The sequence below is a fragment of the Lissotriton vulgaris genome, chromosome 8, assembly GCF_964263255.1.
Source record: "Lissotriton vulgaris chromosome 8, aLisVul1.2, whole genome shotgun sequence".
Classification (NCBI taxonomy): domain Eukaryota; kingdom Metazoa; phylum Chordata; class Amphibia; order Caudata; family Salamandridae; genus Lissotriton; species Lissotriton vulgaris.
This window is the reverse complement of record NC_141696.1, coordinates 154,656,509-154,676,659: the sequence shown is the minus strand read 5'-3', so window position 1 is coordinate 154,676,659 and position 20,151 is coordinate 154,656,509. Positions and strand designations below refer to the sequence as shown.

Below are 20,151 nucleotides of genomic sequence, written 5' to 3'. Positions count from 1 at the left end.
GAGCACAAGTGATAGAGCGAGTGAGTGAGAAGGGGTGTTGAGGAAGGAGAGAATGAAACAAAGACAGAGTGAGTGATCGGCAGGTAGGCCTAGAAGAGGAGACTAGAAGTGAAGGCGACATACTTTTCCCTGCTTTTGACCTCCCACCCATCCCAAACCGACCACAAACGTACCATCTATGCAACGTTGGTATGCAGAAATTCACGCCTCAGCCAGTGAGGGTAAAGTCCCAGGCCAGGGGCTAGAGAGCAAAAGACTGCATGTGCTCAGACGTTCCCTGCTAGGGACAGTTGATCTGAAACAAGGTCTGCTCTCTTGTATCCAGCAAGGATCTAGAAATCCTGCATGAATCTGCAAGGCACAATGACAGCATACATTTGCATAATATGCCCCACCTTCTGCCTTCCTACTTCCTGTGCAGTAGTTGTTTGTGTAGAGAGAGAGGTCGCAGGCAAGGTAATTTTGTGAGTAGGATACAGGACCCTAAATAGCTGGTGAGAGGTATGAGGTATTCTAAAAGCATAAAAATTGTACACCTGTGAAATGAAATGCTTTCACATGTGATCTTCTGTGTTTATTGTCCTGTGCATAAAGTTGCACCTTGTGTTTGAAGGTTTAAATTATTTCAGGCTTGCATGGAGGCAGAAATTTCTGAGTGACTTTTATACATTTCTTAAGACAATGCACTGTCAGGATGGCCGAGTGGTCTAAGGTGCTGTGTTTAGGCCGCAGTCTCCTCTGGAGGCGTGGGTTCGAATCCCACTTCTGACATGACTTTTGGAGATGTAATCTCCTTTTTCAGGTTAACATCTGATGGAAGTTGCATCTGTTGGTCTTCACCTGGGATGTGATTCCGTCCTCATCTAGTCAAGAGAGCTGGGGTTTCTCATATATTTCGGTTGTATAAAGTCTTGCTGACAAAGTGCAGTCCTTACTATATGAGCATAGGACCCATGTAAGAGCTCATCTGGAAGAGTCATGCTCTTGTATGCCCTGGCCAGACAGGCCATGCAAATATGGAAGAATGCCTAGCATCTGGTAGAAAGTTGGACTCCAGCACACTTACGGCAATTTCCTCAGGGCTGTGATCAGGGGCTGCTTAGATTTGCGTATTCCACCCTATGTTGTGACATTGAAATTCCTTGTTGAATTTGCTTTAGCTAGCCAAGAGGTGGCTGTTGACTCAATTTCAAAGCAGCTTTGGGCCTTTCAAGTGGCTGGTTAATAGCACTTTCTCTTTGTACGCCTTAAAGGTCTAAAGAGTTCTTCATAGGTACTGCTCTCTATGGATTGTTCAAAGATCTGTTGGAAGTACTTATAATAGGATAAATAAATTGAGGGCATGCCTTTTCGGTACCCCACTTGCATGGCTGTCTGGCCTGTGGAAGGTTCCACAAACGCAAGTCAGGATGGCCGAGTGGTCTAAGGCGCTGCGTTCAGGTCGCAGTCTCTTCTGGAGGCGTGGGTTCAAATCCCACTTCTGACAATTGTGTGTTTACTCTACTTTTTTCTTGGGAGAGAAAAAATCAGATCATTTCCCTCACATGGGCTTCTATGGTTGTCTACTTGGAAAAGTGCAGTGAGTTTTTTTCTTGCTCTAGCCACTCATGACCTAAGTTGTGTGTTTTTTTTGGTTCACAATATCTTTTCCTCTCTGTAGATGATCAAGCAAATGTGGTCAGGATGGCCGAGTGGTCTAAAGCGCTGCGTTAAGGCCGCAGTCTCTCCTGGAGGCGTGGGTACGAATCCCACTTCTGACAAAACTTTAAGTCCATTTTGTCTCTGAGTTCTTTTAGAATCTTAGCTAAAAATTGGCAGTGCATATAATATCTGAATAAGTAACAAACTTCAGTTTCAACTGCAAATTAATTTGCCCAATTCTGTCTTCAAGCTCGTATAATATTCTTCTAGCACTCGTGGTGTTTTATGTGTTTTTTGGGGGGTGCTTAAAAAGTCCCTTTTATTAATGAAATGGGTTACATTCAGTCTTGTGATATTTTTGGTTTCCAATAAGTAGATTGTTAATTTTATGTAACCTCATTTTCTAATGCTCCATTCAAGAGATGTTTCCACTATGAAATGCAGAGCAAGGGGAAAGAGCACAAGTGATAGAGCGAGTGAGTGAGAAGGGGTGTTGAGGAAGGAGAGAATGAAACAAAGACAGAGTGAGTGAACGGCAGGTAGGCCTAGAAGAGGAGACTAGAAGTGAAGGCGACATACTTTTCCCTGCTTTTGACCTCCCACCCATCCCAAACCGACCACAAACGTACCATCTATGCAACGTTGGTATGCAGAAATTCACGCCTCAGCCAGTGAGGGTAAGTCCCAGGCCAGGGGCTAGAGAGCAAAAGACTGCATGTGCTCAGACGTTCCCTGCTAGGGACAGTTGATCTGAAACAAGGTCTGCTCTCTTGTATCCAGCAAGGATCTAGAAATCCTGCATGAATCTGCAAGGCACAATGACAGCATACATTTGCATAATATGCCCCACCTTCTGCCTTCCTACTTCCTGTGCAGTAGTTGTTTGTGTAGAGAGAGAGGTCGCAGGCAAGGTAATTTTGTGAGTAGGATACAGGACCCTAAATAGCTGGTGAGAGGTATGAGGTATTTTAAAAGCATAAAAATTGTACACCTGTGAAATGAAATGCTTTCACATGTGATCTTCTGTGTTTATTGTCCTGTGCATAAAGTTGCACCTTGTGTTTGAAGGTTTAAATTATTTCAGGCTTGCATGGAGGCAGAAATTTCTGAGTGACTTTTATACATTTCTTAAGACTCTGCACTGTCAGGATGGCCGAGTGGTCTAAGGCGCTGTGTTTAGGCCGCAGTCTCCTCTGGAGGCGTGAGTTTGAATCCCACTTCTGACATGACTTTTGGAGATGTAATCTCCTTTTTCAGGTTAACATCTGATGGAAGTTGCATCTGTTGGTCTTCACCTGGGATGTGATTCCGTCCTCATCTAGTCAAGAGAGCTGGGGTTTCTCATATATTTCGGTTGTATAAAGTCTTGCTGACAAAGTGCAGTCCTTACTATATGAGCATAGGACCCATGTAAGAGCTCATCTGGAAGAGTCATGCTCTTGTATGCCCTGGCCAGACAGGCCATGCAAATATGGAAGAATGCCTAGCATCTGGTAGACAGTTGGACTCCAGCACACTTACGGCAATTTCCTCAGGGCTGTGATCAGGGGCTGCTTAGATTTGCGTATTCCACCCTATGTTGTGACATTGAAATTCCTTGTTGAATTTGCTTTAGCTAGCCAAGAGGTGGCTGTTGACTCAATTTCAAAGCAGCTTTGGGCCTTTCAAGTGGCTGGTTAATAGCACTTTCTCTTTGTACGCCTTAAAGGTCTAAAGAGTTCTTCATAGGTACTGCTCTCTATGGATTGTTCAAAGATCTGTTGGAAGTACTTATAATAGGATAAATAAATTGAGGGCATGCCTTTTCGGTACCCCACTTGCATGGCTGTCTGGCCTGTGGAAGGTTCCACAAATGCAAGTCAGGATGGCCGAGTGGTCTAAGGCGCTGCGTTCAGGTCGCAGTCTCTTCTGGAGGCGTGGGTTCAAATCCCACTTCTTACAATTGTGTGTTTACTCTACTTTTTTCTTGAGAGAGAAAAAATCTGATCATTTCCCTCACATGGGCTTATATGGTTGTCTACTTGGAAAAGTGCAGCGAGTTTTTTTCTTGCTCTAGCCACTCATGACCTAAGATGTGTGCTTTTTTTGGTTCACAATATCTTTCCCTCTCTGTAGATGATCAAGCAAATGTGGTCAGGATGGCCGAGTGGTCTAAGGCGCTGCGTTAAGGCCGCAGTCTCTCCTGGAGGCGTGGGTTCGAATCCCACTTCTGACAAAACTTTAAGTCCATTTTGTCTCTGAGTTCTTTTAGAATCTCAGCTAAAAATTGGCAGTTCATATAATATCTGAATAAGTAACAAACTTCAGTTTCAACTGCAAATTAATTTGCCCAATTCTGTCTTCAAGCTCGTATAATATTCTTCTAGCACTCGTGGTGTTTTATGTGTTTTTTGGGGGGTGCTTAAAAAGTCCCTTTTATTAATGAAATGGGTTACATTCAGTCTTGTGATATTTTTGGTTTCCAATAAGTAGATTGTTAATTTTATGTAACCTCATTTTCTAATGCTCCATTCAAGAGATGTTTCCACTATGAAATGCAGAGCAAGGGGAAAGAGCACAAGTGATAGAGCGAGTGAGTGAGAAGGGGTGTTGAGGAAGGAGAGAATGAAACAAAGACAGAGTGAGTGAACGGCAGGTAGGCCTAGAAGAGGAGACTAGAAGTGAAGGCGACATACTTTTCCCTGCTTTTGACCTCCCACCCATCCCAAACCGACCACAAACGTACCATCTATGCAACGTTGGTATGCAGAAATTCACGCCTCAGCCAGTGAGGGTAAGTCCCAGGCCAGGGGCTAGAGAGCAAAAGACTGCATGTGCTCAGACGTTCCCTGCTAGGGACAGTTGATCTGAAACAAGGTCTGCTCTCTTGTATCCAGCAAGGATCTAGAAATCCTGCATGAATCTGCAAGGCACAATGACAGCATACATTTGCATAATATGCCCCACCTTCTGCCTTCCTACTTCCTGTGCAGTAGTTGTTTGTGTAGAGAGAGAGGTCGCAGGCAAGGTAATTTTGTGAGTAGGATACAGGACCCTAAATAGCTGGTGAGAGGTATGAGGTATTCTAAAAGCATAAAAATTGTACACCTGTGAAATGAAATGCTTTCACATGTGATCTTCTGTGTTTATTGTCCTGTGCATAAAGTTGCACCTTGTGTTTGAAGGTTTAAATTATTTCAGGCTTGCATGGAGGCAGAAATTTCTGAGTGACTTTTATACATTTCTTAAGACTCTGCACTGTCAGGATGGCCGAGTGGTCTAAGGCGCTGTGTTTAGGCTGCAGTCTCCTCTGGAGGCGTGGGTTCGAATCCCACTTCTGACATGACTTTTGGAGATGTAATCTCCTTTTTCAGGTTAACATCTGATGGAAGTTGCATCTATTGGTCTTCACCTGGGATGTGATTCCGTCCTCATCTAGTCAAGAGAGCTGGGGTTTCTCACATATTTCGGTTGTATAAAGTCTTGCTGACAAAGTGCAGTCCTTACTATATGAGCATAGGACCCATGTAAGAGCTCATCTGGAAGAGTCATGCTCTTGTATGCCCTGGCCAGACAGGCCATGCAAATATGGAAGAATGCCTAGCATCTGGTAGACAGTTGGACTCCAGCACACTTACGGCAATTTCCTCAGGGCTGTGATCAGGGGCTGCTTAGATTTGCGTATTCCACCCTATGTTGTGACATTGAAATTCCTTGTTGAATTTGCTTTAGCTAGCCAAGAGGTGGCTGTTGACTCAATTTCAAAGCAGCTTTGGGCCTTTCAAGTGGCTGGTTAATAGCACTTTCTCTTTGTACGCCTTAAAGGTCTAAAGAGTTCTTCATAGGTACTGCTCTCTATGGATTGTTCAAAGATCTGTTGGAAGTACTTATAATAGGATAAATAAATTGAGGGCATGCCTTTTCGGTACCCCACTTGCATGGCTGTCTGGCCTGTGGAAGGTTCCACAAAGGCAAGTCAGGATGGCCGAGTGGTCTAAGGCGCTGCGTTCAGGTCGCAGTCTCTTCTGGAGGCGTGGGTTCAAATCCCACTTCTGACAATTGTGTGTTTACTCTACTTTTTTCTTGAGAGAGAAAAAATCTGATCATTTCCCTCACATGGGCTTATATGGTTGTCTACTTGGAAAAGTGCAGCGAGTTTTTTTCTTGCTCTAGCCACTCATGACCTACGATGTGTGCTTTTTTTGGTTCACAATATCTTTCCCTCTCTGTAGATAATCAAGCAAATGTGGTCAGGATGGCCGAGTGGTCTAAGGCGCTGCGTTAAGGCCGCAGTCTCTCCTGGAGGCGTGGGTTCGAATCCCACTTCTGACAAAACTTTAAGTCCATTTTGTCTCTGAGTTCTTTTAGAATCTCAGCTAAAAATTGGCAGTTCATATAATATCTGAATAAGTAACAAACTTCAGTTTCAACTGCAAATTAATTTGCCCAATTCTGTCTTCAAGCTCGTATAATATTCTTCTAGCACTCGTGGTGTTTTATGTGTTTTTTGGGGGGTGCTTAAAAAGTCCCTTTTATTAATGAAATGGGTTACATTCAGTCTTGTGATATTTTTGGTTTCCAATAAGTAGATTGTTAATTTTATGTAACCTCATTTTCTAATGCTCCATTCAAGAGATGTTTCCACTATGAAATGCAGAGCAAGGGGAAAGAGCACAAGTGATAGAGCGAGTGAGTGAGAAGGGGTGTTGAGGAAGGAGAGAATGAAACAAAGACAGAGTGAGTGAACGGCAGGTAGGCCTAGAAGAGGAGACTAGAAGTGAAGGCGACATACTTTTCCCTGCTTTTGACCTCCCACCCATCCCAAACCGACCACAAACGTACCATCTATGCAACGGTGGTATGCAGAAATTCACGCCTCAGCCAGTGAGGGTAAGTCCCAGGCCAGGGGCTAGAGAGCAAAAGACTGCATGTGCTCAGACGTTCCCTGCTAGGGACAGTTGATCTGAAACAAGGTCTGCTCTCTTGTATCCAGCAAGGATCTAGAAATCCTGCATGAATCTGCAAGGCACAATGACAGCATACATTTGCATAATATGCCCCACCTTCTGCCTTCCTACTTCCTGTGCAGTAGTTGTTTGTGTAGAGAGAGAGGTCGCAGGCAAGGTAATTTTGTGAGTAGGATACAGGACCCTAAATAGCTGGTGAGAGGTATGAGGTATTCTAAAAGCATAAAAATTGTACACCTGTGAAATGAAATGCTTTCACATGTGATCTTCTGTGTTTATTGTCCTGTGCATAAAGTTGCACCTTGTGTTTGAAGGTTTAAATTATTTCAGGCTTGCATGGAGGCAGAAATTTCTGAGTGACTTTTATACATTTCTTAAGACTCTGCACTGTCAGGATGGCCGAGTGGTCTAAGGCGCTGTGTTTAGGCCGCAGTCTCCTCTGGAGGTGTGGGTTCGAATCCCACTTCTGACATGACTTTTGGAGATGTAATCTCCTTTTTCAGGTTAACATCTGATGGAAGTTGCATCTATTGGTCTTCACCTGGGATGTGATTCCGTCCTCATCTAGTCAAGAGAGCTGGGGTTTCTCATATATTTCGGTTGTATAAAGTCTTGCTGACAAAGTGCAGTCCTTACTATATGAGCATAGGACCCATGTAAGAGCTCATCTGGAAGAGTCATGCTCTTGTATGCCCTGGCCAGACAGGCCATGCAAATATGGAAGAATGCCTAGCATCTGGTAGACAGTTGGACTCCAGCACACTTACGGCAATTTCCTCAGGGCTGTGATCAGGGGCTGCTTAGATTTGCGTATTCCACCCTATGTTGTGACATTGAAATTCCTTGTTGAATTTGCTTTAGCTAGCCAAGAGGTGGCTGTTGACTCAATTTCAAAGCAGCTTTGGGCCTTTCAAGTGGCTGGTTAATAGCACTTTCTCTTTGTACGCCTTAAAGGTCTAAAGAGTTCTTCATAGGTACTGCTCTCTATGGATTGTTCAAAGATCTGTTGGAAGTACTTATAATAGGATAAATAAATTGAGGGCATGCCTTTTCGGTACCCCACTTGCATGGCTGTCTGGCCTGTGGAAGGATCCACAAATGCAAGTCAGGATGGCCGAGTGGTCTAAGGCGCTGCGTTCAGGTCGCAGTCTCTTCTGGAGGCGTGGGTTCAAATCCCACTTCTGACAATTGTGTGTTTACTCTACTTTTTTCTTGGGAGAGAAAAAATCAGATCATTTCCCTCACATGGGCTTATATGGTTGTCTACTTGGAAAAGTGCAGTGAGTTTTTTTCTTGCTCTAGCCACTCATGACCTAAGTTGTGTGCTTTTTTTGGTTCACAATATCTTTCCCTCTCTGTAGATGATCAAGCAAATGTGGTCAGGATGGCCGAGTGGTCTAAGGCGCTGCGTTAAGGCTGCAGTCTCTCCTGGAGGCGTGGGTTCGAATCCCACTTCTGACAAAACTTTAAGTCCATTTTGTCTCTGAGTTCTTTTAGAATCTCAGCTAAAAATTGGCAGTGCATATAATAACTGAATAAGTAACAAACTTCAGTTTCAACTGCAAATTAATTTGCCCAATTCTGTCTTCAAGCTCGTATAATATTCTTCTAGCACTCGTGGTGTTTTATGTGTTTTTTGGGGGGTGCTTAAAAAGTCCCTTTTATTAATGAAATGGGTTACATTCAGTCTTGTGATATTTTTGGTTTCCAATAAGTAGATTGTTAATTTTATGTAACCTCATTTTCTAATGCTCCATTCAAGAGATGTTTCCACTATGAAATGCAGAGCAAGGGGAAAGAGCACAAGTGATAGAGCGAGTGAGTGAGAAGGGGTGTTGAGGAAGGAGAGAATGAAACAAAGACAGAGTGAGTGAACAGCAGGTAGGCCTAGAAGAGGAGACTAGAAGTGAAGGCGACATACTTTTCCCTGCTTTTGACCTCCCACCCATCCCAAACTGACCACAAACGTACCATCTATGCAACGTTGGTATGCAGAAATTCACGCCTCAGCCAGTGAGGGTAAGTCCCAGGCCAGGGGCTAGAGAGCAAAAGACTGCATGTGCTCAGACGTTCCCTGCTAGGGACAGTTGATCTGAAACAAGGTCTGCTCTCTTGTATCCAGCAAGGATCTAGAAATCCTGCATGAATCTGCAAGGCACAATGACAGCATACATTTGCATAATATGCCCCACCTTCTGCCTTCCTACTTCCTGTGCAGTAGTTGTTTGTGTAGAGAGAGAGGTCGCAGGCAAGGTAATTTTGTGAGTAGGATACAGGACCCTAAATAGCTGGTGAGAGGTATGAGGTATTTTAAAAGCATAAAAATTGTACACCTGTGAAATGAAATGCTTTCACATGTGATCTTCTGTGTTTATTGTCCTGTGCATAAAGTTGCACCTTGTGTTTGAAGGTTTAAATTATTTCAGGCTTGCATGGAGGAAGAAATTTCTGAGTGACTTTTATACATTTCTTAAGACTCTGCACTGTCAGGATGGCCGAGTGGTCTAAGGCGCTGTGTTTAGGCTGCAGTCTCCTCTGGAGGCGTGGGTTCGAATCCCACTTCTGACATGACTTTTGGAGATGTAATCTCCTTTTTCAGGTTAACATCTGATGGAAGTTGCATCTGTTGGTCTTCACCTGGGATGTGATTCCGTCCTCATCTAGTCAAGAGAGCTGGGGTTTCTCATATATTTCGGTTGTATAAAGTCTTGCTGACAAAGTGCAGTCCTTACTATATGAGCATAGGACCCATGTAAGAGCTCATCTGGAAGAGTCATGCTCTTGTATGCCCTGGCCAGACAGGCCATGCAAATATGGAAGAATGCCTAGCATCTGGTAGACAGTTGGACTCCAGCACACTTACGGCAATTTCCTCAGGGCTGTGATCAGGGGCTGCTTAGATTTGCGTATTCCACCCTATGTTGTGACATTGAAATTCCTTGTTGAATTTGCTTTAGCTAGCCAAGAGGTGGCTGTTGACTCAATTTCAAAGCAGCTTTGGGCCTTTCAAGTGGCTGGTTAATAGCACTTTCTCTTTGTACGCCTTAAAGGTCTAAAGAGTTCTTCATAGGTACTGCTCTCTATGGATTGTTCAAAGATCTGTTGGAAGTACTTATAATAGGATAAATAAATTGAGGGCATGCCTTTTCGGTACCCCACTTGCATGGCTGTCTGGCCTGTGGAAGGTTCCACAAATGCAAGTCAGGTTGGCCGAGTGGTCTAAGGCGCTGCGTTCAGGTCGCAGTCTCTTCTGGAGGCGTGGGTTCAAATCCCACTTCTGACAATTGTGTGTTTACTCTACTTTTTTCTTGGGAGAGAAATAATCAGATCATTTCCCTCACATGGGCTTATATGGTTGTCTACTTGGAAAAGTGCAGTGAGTTTTTTTCTTGCTCTAGCCACTCATGACCTAAGTTGTGTGCTTTTTTTGGTTCACAATATCTTTCCCTCTCTGTAGATGATCAAGCAAATGTGGTCAGGATGGCTGAGTGGTCTAAGGCGCTGCATTAAGGCCGCAGTCTCTCCTGGAGGCGTGGGTTCGAATCCCACTTCTGACAAAACTTTAAGTCCATTTTGTCTCTGAGTTCTTTTAGAATCTCAGCTAAAAATTGGCAGTGCATATAATATCTGAATAAGTAACAAACTTCAGTTTCAACTGCAAATAAATTTGCCCAATTCTGTCTTCAAGCTCGTATAATATTCTTCTAGCACTCGTGGTGTTTTATGTGTTTTTTGGGGGGTGCTTAAAAAGTCCCTTTTATTAATGAAATGGGTTACATTCAGTCTTGTGATATTTTTGGTTTCCAATAAGTAGATTGTTAATTTTATGTAACCTCATTTTCTAATGCTCCATTCAAGAGATGTTTCCACTATGAAATGCAGAGCAAGGGGAAAGAGCACAAGTGATAGAGCGAGTGAGTGAGAAGGGGTGTTGAGGAAGGAGAGAATGAAACAAAGACAGAGTGAGTGAACGGCAGGTAGGCCTAGAAGAGGAGACTAGAAGTGAAGGCGACATACTTTTCCATGCTTTTGACCTCCCACCCATCCCAAACCGACCACAAACGTACCATCTATGCAACGTTGGTATGCAGAAATTCACGCCTCAGCCAGTGAGGGTAAGTCCCAGGCCAGGGGCTAGAGAGCAAAAGACTGCATGTGCTCAGACGTTCCCTGCTAGGGACAGTTGATCTGAAACAAGGTCTGCTCTCTTGTATCCAGCAAGGATCTAAAAATCCTGCATGAATCTGCAAGGCACAATGACAGCATACATTTGCATAATATGCCCCACCTTCTGCCTTCCTACTTCCTGTGCAGTAGTTGTTTGTGTAGAGAGAGAGGTCGCAGGCAAGGTAATTTTGTGAGTAGGATACAGGACCCTAAATAGCTGGTGAGAGGTATGAGGTATTTTAAAAGCATAAAAATTGTACACCTGTGAAATGAAATGCTTTCACATGTGATCTTCTGTGTTTATTGTCCTGTGCATAAAGTTGCACCTTGTGTTTGAAGGTTTAAATTATTTCAGGCTTGCATGGAGGCAGAAATTTCTGAGTGACTTTTATACATTTCTTAAGACTCTGCACTGTCAGGATGGCCGAGTGGTCTAAGACGCTGTGTTTAGGCCGCAGTCTCCTCTGGAGGCGTGTGTTTGAATCCCACTTCTGACATGACTTTTGGAGATGTAATCTCCTTTTTCAGGTTAACATCTGATGGAAGTTGCATCTGTTGGTCTTCACCTGGGATGTGATTCCGTCCTCATCTAGTCAAGAGAGCTGGGGTTTCTCATATATTTCGGTTGTATAAAGTCTTGCTGACAAAGTGCAGTCCTTACTATATGAGCATAGGACCCATGTAAGAGCTCATCTGGAAGAGTCATGCTCTTGTATGCCCTGGCCAGACAGGCCATGCAAATATGGAAGAATGCCTAGCATCTGGTAGACAGTTGGACTCCAGCACACTTACGGCAATTTCCTCAGGGCTGTGATCAGGGGCTGCTTAGATTTGCGTATTCCACCCTATGTTGTGACATTGAAATTCCTTGTTGAATTTGCTTTAGCTAGCCAAGAGGTGGCTGTTGACTCAATTTCAAAGCAGCTTTGGGCCTTTCAAGTGGCTGGTTAATAGCACTTTCTCTTTGTACGCCTTAAAGGTCTAAAGAGTTCTTCATAGGTACTGCTCTCTATGGATTGTTCAAAGATCTGTTGGAAGTACTTATAATAGGATAAATAAATTGAGGGCATGCCTTTTCGGTACCCCACTTGCATGGCTGTCTGGCCTGTGGAAGGTTCCACAAACGCAAGTCAGGATGGCCGAGTGGTCTAAGGCGCTGCGTTCAGGTCGCAGTCTCTTCTGGAGGCGTGGGTTCAAATCCCACTTCTGACAATTGTGTGTTTACTCTACTTTTTTCTTGGGAGAGAAAAAATCAGATCATTTCCCTCACATGGGCTTCTATGGTTGTCTACTTGGAAAAGTGCAGTGAGTTTTTTTCTTGCTCTAGCCACTCATGACCTAAGTTGTGTGTTTTTTTTGGTTCACAATATCTTTTCCTCTCTGTAGATGATCAAGCAAATGTGGTCAGGATGGCCGAGTGGTCTAAAGCGCTGCGTTAAGGCCGCAGTCTCTCCTGGAGGCGTGGGTACGAATCCCACTTCTGACAAAACTTTAAGTCCATTTTGTCTCTGAGTTCTTTTAGAATCTTAGCTAAAAATTGGCAGTGCATATAATATCTGAATAAGTAACAAACTTCAGTTTCAACTGCAAATTAATTTGCCCAATTCTGTCTTCAAGCTCGTATAATATTCTTCTAGCACTCGTGGTGTTTTATGTGTTTTTTGGGGGGTGCTTAAAAAGTCCCTTTTATTAATGAAATGGGTTACATTCAGTCTTGTGATATTTTTGGTTTCCAATAAGTAGATTGTTAATTTTATGTAACCTCATTTTCTAATGCTCCATTCAAGAGATGTTTCCACTATGAAATGCAGAGCAAGGGGAAAGAGCACAAGTGATAGAGCGAGTGAGTGAGAAGGGGTGTTGAGGAAGGAGAGAATGAAACAAAGACAGAGTGAGTGATCGGCAGGTAGGCCTAGAAGAGGAGACTAGAAGTGAAGGCGACATACTTTTCCCTGCTTTTGACCTCCCACCCATCCCAAACCGACCACAAACGTACCATCTATGCAACGTTGGTATGCAGAAATTCACGCCTCAGCCAGTGAGGGTAAAGTCCCAGGCCAGGGGCTAGAGAGCAAAAGACTGCATGTGCTCAGACGTTCCCTGCTAGGGACAGTTGATCTGAAACAAGGTCTGCTCTCTTGTATCCAGCAAGGATCTAGAAATCCTGCATGAATCTGCAAGGCACAATGACAGCATACATTTGCATAATATGCCCCACCTTCTGCCTTCCTACTTCCTGTGCAGTAGTTGTTTGTGTAGAGAGAGAGGTCGCAGGCAAGGTAATTTTGTGAGTAGGATACAGGACCCTAAATAGCTGGTGAGAGGTATGAGGTATTCTAAAAGCATAAAAATTGTACACCTGTGAAATGAAATGCTTTCACATGTGATCTTCTGTGTTTATTGTCCTGTGCATAAAGTTGCACCTTGTGTTTGAAGGTTTAAATTATTTCAGGCTTGCATGGAGGCAGAAATTTCTGAGTGACTTTTATACATTTCTTAAGACAATGCACTGTCAGGATGGCCGAGTGGTCTAAGGTGCTGTGTTTAGGCCGCAGTCTCCTCTGGAGGCGTGGGTTCGAATCCCACTTCTGACATGACTTTTGGAGATGTAATCTCCTTTTTCAGGTTAACATCTGATGGAAGTTGCATCTGTTGGTCTTCACCTGGGATGTGATTCCGTCCTCATCTAGTCAAGAGAGCTGGGGTTTCTCATATATTTCGGTTGTATAAAGTCTTGCTGACAAAGTGCAGTCCTTACTATATGAGCATAGGACCCATGTAAGAGCTCATCTGGAAGAGTCATGCTCTTGTATGCCCTGGCCAGACAGGCCATGCAAATATGGAAGAATGCCTAGCATCTGGTAGAAAGTTGGACTCCAGCACACTTACGGCAATTTCCTCAGGGCTGTGATCAGGGGCTGCTTAGATTTGCGTATTCCACCCTATGTTGTGACATTGAAATTCCTTGTTGAATTTGCTTTAGCTAGCCAAGAGGTGGCTGTTGACTCAATTTCAAAGCAGCTTTGGGCCTTTCAAGTGGCTGGTTAATAGCACTTTCTCTTTGTACGCCTTAAAGGTCTAAAGAGTTCTTCATAGGTACTGCTCTCTATGGATTGTTCAAAGATCTGTTGGAAGTACTTATAATAGGATAAATAAATTGAGGGCATGCCTTTTCGGTACCCCACTTGCATGGCTGTCTGGCCTGTGGAAGGTTCCACAAACGCAAGTCAGGATGGCCGAGTGGTCTAAGGCGCTGCGTTCAGGTCGCAGTCTCTTCTGGAGGCGTGGGTTCAAATCCCACTTCTGACAATTGTGTGTTTACTCTACTTTTTTCTTGGGAGAGAAAAAATCAGATCATTTCCCTCACATGGGCTTCTATGGTTGTCTACTTGGAAAAGTGCAGTGAGTTTTTTTCTTGCTCTAGCCACTCATGACCTAAGTTGTGTGTTTTTTTTGGTTCACAATATCTTTTCCTCTCTGTAGATGATCAAGCAAATGTGGTCAGGATGGCCGAGTGGTCTAAAGCGCTGCGTTAAGGCCGCAGTCTCTCCTGGAGGCGTGGGTACGAATCCCACTTCTGACAAAACTTTAAGTCCATTTTGTCTCTGAGTTCTTTTAGAATCTTAGCTAAAAATTGGCAGTGCATATAATATCTGAATAAGTAACAAACTTCAGTTTCAACTGCAAATTAATTTGCCCAATTCTGTCTTCAAGCTCGTATAATATTCTTCTAGCACTCGTGGTGTTTTATGTGTTTTTTGGGGGGTGCTTAAAAAGTCCCTTTTATTAATGAAATGGGTTACATTCAGTCTTGTGATATTTTTGGTTTCCAATAAGTAGATTGTTAATTTTATGTAACCTCATTTTCTAATGCTCCATTCAAGAGATGTTTCCACTATGAAATGCAGAGCAAGGGGAAAGAGCACAAGTGATAGAGCGAGTGAGTGAGAAGGGGTGTTGAGGAAGGAGAGAATGAAACAAAGACAGAGTGAGTGAACGGCAGGTAGGCCTAGAAGAGGAGACTAGAAGTGAAGGCGACATACTTTTCCCTGCTTTTGACCTCCCACCCATCCCAAACCGACCACAAACGTACCATCTATGCAACGTTGGTATGCAGAAATTCACGCCTCAGCCAGTGAGGGTAAAGTCCCAGGCCAGGGGCTAGAGAGCAAAAGACTGCATGTGCTCAGACGTTCCCTGCTAGGGACAGTTGATCTGAAACAAGGTCTGCTCTCTTGTATCCAGCAAGGATCTAGAAATCCTGCATGAATCTGCAAGGCACAATGACAGCATACATTTGCATAATATGCCCCACCTTCTGCCTTCCTACTTCCTGTGCAGTAGTTGTTTGTGTAGAGAGAGAGGTCGCAGGCAAGGTAATTTTGTGAGTAGGATACAGGACCCTAAATAGCTGGTGAGAGGTATGAGGTATTCTAAAAGCATAAAAATTGTACACCTGTGAAATGAAATGCTTTCACATGTGATCTTCTGTGTTTATTGTCCTGTGCATAAAGTTGCACCTTGTGTTTGAAGGTTTAAATTATTTCAGGCTTGCATGGAGGCAGAAATTTCTGAGTGACTTTTATACATTTCTTAAGACAATGCACTGTCAGGATGGCTGAGTGGTCTAAGGTGCTGTGTTTAGGCCGCAGTCTCCTCTGGAGGCGTGGGTTCGAATCCCACTTCTGACATGACTTTTGGAGATGTAATCTCCTTTTTCAGGTTAACATCTGATGGAAGTTGCATCTGTTGGTCTTCACCTGGGATGTGATTCCGTCCTCATCTAGTCAAGAGAGCTGGGGTTTCTCATATATTTCGGTTGTATAAAGTCTTGCTGACAAAGTGCAGTCCTTACTATATGAGCATAGGACCCATGTAAGAGCTCATCTGGAAGAGTCATGCTCTTGTATGCCCTGGCCAGACAGGCCATGCAAATATGGAAGAATGCCTAGCATCTGGTAGAAAGTTGGACTCCAGCACACTTACGGCAATTTCCTCAGGGCTGTGATCAGGGGCTGCTTAGATTTGCGTATTCCACCCTATGTTGTGACATTGAAATTCCTTGTTGAATTTGCTTTAGCTAGCCAAGAGGTGGCTGTTGACTCAATTTCAAAGCAGCTTTGGGCCTTTCAAGTGGCTGGTTAATAGCACTTTCTCTTTGTACGCCTTAAAGGTCTAAAGAGTTCTTCATAGGTACTGCTCTCTATGGATTGTTCAAAGATCTGTTGGAAGTACTTATAATAGGATAAATAAATTGAGGGCATGCCTTTTCGGTACCCCACTTGCATGGCTGTCTGGCCTGTGGAAGGTTCCACAAATGCAAGTCAGGATGGCCGAGTGGTCTAAGGCGCTGCGTTCAGGTCGCAGTCTCTTCTGGAGGCGTGGGTTCAAATCCCACTTCTGACAATTGTGTGTTTACTCTACTTTTTTCTTGGGAGAGAAAAAATCAGATCATTTCCCTCACATGGGCTTATATGGTTGTCTACTTGGAAAAGTGCAGTGAGTTTTTTTCTTGCTCTAGCCACTCATGACCTAAGTTGTGTGCTTTTTTTGGTTCACAATATCTTTCCCTCTCTGTAGATGATCAAGCAAATGTGGTCAGGATGGCCGAGTGGTCTAAGGCGCTGCGTTAAGGCCGCAGTTTCTCCTGGAGGCGTGGGTTCGAATCCCACTTCTGACAAAACTTTAAGTCCATTTTGTCTCTGAGTTCTTTTAGAATCTCAGCTAAAAATTGGCAGTGCATATAATATCTGAATAAGTAACAAACTTCAGTTTCAACTGCAAATTAATTTGCCCAATTCTGTCTTCAAGCTCGTATAATATTCTTCTAGCACTCGTGGTGTTTTATGTGTTTTTTGGGGGGTGCTTAAAAAGTCCCTTTTATTAATGAAATGGGTTACATTCAGTCTTGTGATATTTTTGGTTTCTAATAAGTAGATTGTTAATTTTATGTAACCTCATTTTCTAATGCTCCATTCAAGAGATGTTTCCACTATGAAATGCAGAGCAAGGGGAAAGAGCACAAGTGATAGAGCGAGTGAGTGAGAAGGGGTGTTGAGGAAGGAGAGAATGAAACAAAGACAGAGTGAGTGAACGGCAGGTAGGCCTAGAAGAGGAGACTAGAAGTGAAGGCGACATACTTTTCCCTGCTTTTGACCTCCCACCCATCCCAAACTGACCACAAACGTACCATCTATGCAACGTTGGTATGCAGAAATTCACGCCTCAGCCAGTGAGGGTAAGTCCCAGGCCAGGGGCTAGAGAGCAAAAGACTGCATGTGCTCAGACGTTCCCTGCTAGGGACAGTTGATCTGAAACAAGGTCTGCTCTCTTGTATCCAGCAAGGATCTAGAAATCCTGCATGAATCTGCAAGGCACAATGACAGCATACATTTGCATAATATGCCCCACCTTCTGCCTTCCTACTTCCTGTGCAGTAGTTGTTTGTGTAGAGAGAGAGGTCGCAGGCAAGGTAATTTTGTGAGTAGGATACAGGACCCTAAATAGCTGGTGAGAGGTATGAGGTATTCTAAAAGCATAAAAATTGTACACCTGTGAAATGAAATGCTTTCACATGTGATCTTCTGTGTTTATTGTCCTGTGCATAAAGTTGCACCTTGTGTTTGAAGGTTTAAATTATTTCAGGCTTGCATGGAGGCAGAAATTTCTGAGTGACTTTTATACATTTCTTAAGACTCTGCACTGTCAGGATGGCCGAGTGGTCTAAGGCGCTGTGTTTAGGCCGCAGTCTCCTCTGGAGGCGTGGGTTTGAATCCCACTTCTGACATGACTTTTGGAGATGTAATCTCCTTTTACAGGTTAACATCTGATGGAAGTTGCATCTGTTGGTCTTCACCTGGGATGTGATTCCGTCCTCATCTAGTCAAGAGAGCTGGGGTTTCTCATATATTTCGGTTGTATAAAGTCTTGCTGACAAAGTGCAGTCCTTACTATATGAGCATAGGACCCATGTAAGAGCTCATCTGGAAGAGTCATGCTCTTGTATGCCCTGGCCATACAGGCCATGCAAATATGGAAGAATGCCTAGCATCTGGTAGACAGTTGGACTCCAGCACACTTACGGCAATTTCCTCAGGGCTGTGATCAGGGGCTGCTTAGATTTGCGTATTCCACCCTATGTTGTGACATTGAAATTCCTTGTTGAATTTGCTTTAGCTAGCCAAGAGGTGGCTGTTGACTCAATTTCAAAGCAGCTTTGGGCCTTTCAAGTGGCTGGTTAATAGCACTTTCTCTTTGTACGCCTTAAAGGTCTAAAGAGTTCTTCATAGGTACTGCTCTCTATGGATTGTTCAAAGATCTGTTGGAAGTACTTATAATAGGATAAATAAATTGAGGGCATGCCTTTTCGGTACCCCACTTGCATGGCTGTCTGGCCTGTGGAAGGTTCCACAAATGCAAGTCAGGATGGCCGAGTGGTCTAAGGCGCTGCGTTCAGGTCGCAGTCTCTTCTGGAGGCGTGGGTTCAAATCCCACTTCTGACAATTGTGTGTTTACTCTACTTTTTTCTTGAGAGAGAAAAAATCTGATCATTTCCCTCACATGGGCTTATATGGTTGTCTACTTGGAAAAGTGCAGCAAGTTGTTTTCTTGCTCTAGCCACTCATGACCTAAGATGTGTGCTTTTTTTGGTTCACAATATCTTTCCCTCTCTGTAGATGATCAAGCAAATGTGGTCAGGATGGCCGAGTGGTCTAAGGCGCTGCGTTAAGGCCGCAGTCTCTCCTGGAGGCGTGGGTTCGAATCCCACTTCTGACAAAACTTTAAGTCCATTTTGTCTCTGAGTTCTTTTAGAATCTCAGCTAAAAATTGGCAGTTCATATAATATCTGAATAAGTAACAAACTTCAGTTTCAACTGCAAATTAATTTGCCCAATTCTGTCTTCAAGCTCGTATAATATTCTTCTAGCACTCGTGGTGTTTTATGTGTTTTTTGGGGGGTGCTTAAAAAGTCCCTTTTATTAATGAAATGGGTTACATTCAGTTCTGTGATATTTTTGGTTTCCAATAAGTAGATTGTTAATTTTATGTAACCTCATTTTCTAATGCTCCATTCAAGAGATGTTTCCACTATGAAATGCAGAGCAAGGGGAAAGAGCACAAGTGATAGAGCGAGTGAGTGAGAAGGGGTGTTGAGGAAGGAGAGAATGAAACAAAGACAGAGTGAGTGAACGGCAGGTAGGCCTAGAAGAGGAGACTAGAAGTGAAGGCGACATACTTTTCCCTGCTTTTGACCTCCCACCCATCCCAAACCGACCACAAACGTACCATCTATGCAACGTTGGTATGCAGAAATTCACGCCTCAGCCAGTGAGGGTAAGTCCCAGGCCAGGGGCTAGAGAGCAAAAGACTGCATGTGCTCAGACGTTCCCTGCTAGGGACAGTTGATCTGAAACAAGGTCTGCTCTCTTGTATCCAGCAAGGATCTAGAAATCCTGCATGAATCTGCAAGGCACAATGACAGCATACATTTGCATAATATGCCCCACCTTCTGCCTTCCTACTTCCTGTGCAGTAGTTGTTTGTGTAGAGAGAGAGGTCGCAGGCAAGGTAATTTTGTGAGTAGGATACAGGACCCTAAATAGCTGGTGAGAGGTATGAGGTATTCTAAAAGCATAAAAATTGTACACCTGTGAAATGAAATGCTTTCACATGTGATCTTCTGTGTGTATTGTCCTGTGCATAAAGTTGCACCTTGTGTTTGAAGGTTTAAATTATTTCAGGCTTGCATGGAGGCAGAAATTTCTGAGTGACTTTTATACATTTCTTAAGACTCTGCACTGTCAGGATGGCCGAGTGGTCTAAGGCGCTGTGTTTAGGCCGCAGTCTCCTCTGGAGGCGTGGGTTTGAATCCCACTTCTGACATGACTTTTGGAGATGTAATCTCCTTTTTCAGGTTAACATCTGATGGAAGTTGCATCTGTTGGTCTTCACCTGGGATGTGATTCCGTCCTCATCTAGTCAAGAGAGCTGGGGTTTCTCATATATTTCGGTTGTATAAAGTCTTGCTGACAAAGTGCAGTCCTTACTATATGAGCATAGGACCCATGTAAGAGCTCATCTGGAAGAGTCATGCTCTTGTATGCCCTGGCCAGACAGGCCATGCAAATATGGAAGAATGCCTAGCATCTGGTAGACAGTTGGACTCCAGCACACTTACGGCAATTTCCTCAGGGCTGTGATCAGGGGCTGCTTAGATTTGCGTATTCCACCCTATGTTGTGACATTGAAATTCCTTGTTGAATTTGCTTTAGCTAGCCAAGAGGTGGCAGTTGACTCAATTTCAAAGCAGCTTTGGGCCTTTCAAGTGGCTGGTTAATAGCACTTTCTCTTTGTACGCCTTAAAGGTCTAAAGAGTTCTTCATAGGTACTGCTCTCT

The 20,151-nt window shown here is 43.7% G+C and overlaps 20 non-coding genes across 20 annotated transcripts; all 20 read left to right on the top strand.

The window, feature by feature from the left end:
* Nucleotides 1-688: 688 nt before the first annotated feature.
* TRNAL-UAG (transfer RNA leucine (anticodon UAG)) lies at nt 689-771 on the top strand. Its single transcript has one exon. It is a non-coding gene; the product is annotated as a tRNA-Leu (tRNA).
* A 632-nt stretch (nt 772-1,403) lies between these two features.
* On the top strand, nt 1,404-1,486 carry TRNAL-CAG (transfer RNA leucine (anticodon CAG)). The gene has a single exon. It is a non-coding gene; the product is annotated as a tRNA-Leu (tRNA).
* A 2,287-nt stretch (nt 1,487-3,773) lies between these two features.
* Nucleotides 3,774-3,856, top strand: TRNAL-AAG (transfer RNA leucine (anticodon AAG)). The gene has a single exon. It is a non-coding gene; the product is annotated as a tRNA-Leu (tRNA).
* Nucleotides 3,857-4,880: 1,024 nt separating this feature from the next.
* On the top strand, nt 4,881-4,963 carry TRNAL-UAG (transfer RNA leucine (anticodon UAG)). The gene has a single exon. It is a non-coding gene; the product is annotated as a tRNA-Leu (tRNA).
* A 632-nt stretch (nt 4,964-5,595) lies between these two features.
* Nucleotides 5,596-5,678, top strand: TRNAL-CAG (transfer RNA leucine (anticodon CAG)). Its single transcript has one exon. It is a non-coding gene; the product is annotated as a tRNA-Leu (tRNA).
* A 191-nt stretch (nt 5,679-5,869) lies between these two features.
* Nucleotides 5,870-5,952, top strand: TRNAL-AAG (transfer RNA leucine (anticodon AAG)). The gene has a single exon. It is a non-coding gene; the product is annotated as a tRNA-Leu (tRNA).
* A 1,024-nt stretch (nt 5,953-6,976) lies between these two features.
* TRNAL-UAG (transfer RNA leucine (anticodon UAG)) lies at nt 6,977-7,059 on the top strand. Its single transcript has one exon. It is a non-coding gene; the product is annotated as a tRNA-Leu (tRNA).
* A 632-nt stretch (nt 7,060-7,691) lies between these two features.
* Nucleotides 7,692-7,774, top strand: TRNAL-CAG (transfer RNA leucine (anticodon CAG)). Its single transcript has one exon. It is a non-coding gene; the product is annotated as a tRNA-Leu (tRNA).
* Nucleotides 7,775-7,965: 191 nt separating this feature from the next.
* On the top strand, nt 7,966-8,048 carry TRNAL-AAG (transfer RNA leucine (anticodon AAG)). The gene has a single exon. It is a non-coding gene; the product is annotated as a tRNA-Leu (tRNA).
* Nucleotides 8,049-9,072: 1,024 nt separating this feature from the next.
* Nucleotides 9,073-9,155, top strand: TRNAL-UAG (transfer RNA leucine (anticodon UAG)). Its single transcript has one exon. It is a non-coding gene; the product is annotated as a tRNA-Leu (tRNA).
* A 2,728-nt stretch (nt 9,156-11,883) lies between these two features.
* TRNAL-CAG (transfer RNA leucine (anticodon CAG)) lies at nt 11,884-11,966 on the top strand. Its single transcript has one exon. It is a non-coding gene; the product is annotated as a tRNA-Leu (tRNA).
* Nucleotides 11,967-13,265: 1,299 nt separating this feature from the next.
* On the top strand, nt 13,266-13,348 carry TRNAL-UAG (transfer RNA leucine (anticodon UAG)). The gene has a single exon. It is a non-coding gene; the product is annotated as a tRNA-Leu (tRNA).
* Nucleotides 13,349-13,980: 632 nt separating this feature from the next.
* TRNAL-CAG (transfer RNA leucine (anticodon CAG)) lies at nt 13,981-14,063 on the top strand. Its single transcript has one exon. It is a non-coding gene; the product is annotated as a tRNA-Leu (tRNA).
* Nucleotides 14,064-15,362: 1,299 nt separating this feature from the next.
* On the top strand, nt 15,363-15,445 carry TRNAL-UAG (transfer RNA leucine (anticodon UAG)). The gene has a single exon. It is a non-coding gene; the product is annotated as a tRNA-Leu (tRNA).
* A 632-nt stretch (nt 15,446-16,077) lies between these two features.
* On the top strand, nt 16,078-16,160 carry TRNAL-CAG (transfer RNA leucine (anticodon CAG)). The gene has a single exon. It is a non-coding gene; the product is annotated as a tRNA-Leu (tRNA).
* A 191-nt stretch (nt 16,161-16,351) lies between these two features.
* Nucleotides 16,352-16,434, top strand: TRNAL-AAG (transfer RNA leucine (anticodon AAG)). Its single transcript has one exon. It is a non-coding gene; the product is annotated as a tRNA-Leu (tRNA).
* A 1,024-nt stretch (nt 16,435-17,458) lies between these two features.
* On the top strand, nt 17,459-17,541 carry TRNAL-UAG (transfer RNA leucine (anticodon UAG)). Its single transcript has one exon. It is a non-coding gene; the product is annotated as a tRNA-Leu (tRNA).
* Nucleotides 17,542-18,173: 632 nt separating this feature from the next.
* On the top strand, nt 18,174-18,256 carry TRNAL-CAG (transfer RNA leucine (anticodon CAG)). The gene has a single exon. It is a non-coding gene; the product is annotated as a tRNA-Leu (tRNA).
* Nucleotides 18,257-18,447: 191 nt separating this feature from the next.
* TRNAL-AAG (transfer RNA leucine (anticodon AAG)) lies at nt 18,448-18,530 on the top strand. The gene has a single exon. It is a non-coding gene; the product is annotated as a tRNA-Leu (tRNA).
* Nucleotides 18,531-19,554: 1,024 nt separating this feature from the next.
* On the top strand, nt 19,555-19,637 carry TRNAL-UAG (transfer RNA leucine (anticodon UAG)). The gene has a single exon. It is a non-coding gene; the product is annotated as a tRNA-Leu (tRNA).
* Nucleotides 19,638-20,151: the final 514 nt, after the last annotated feature.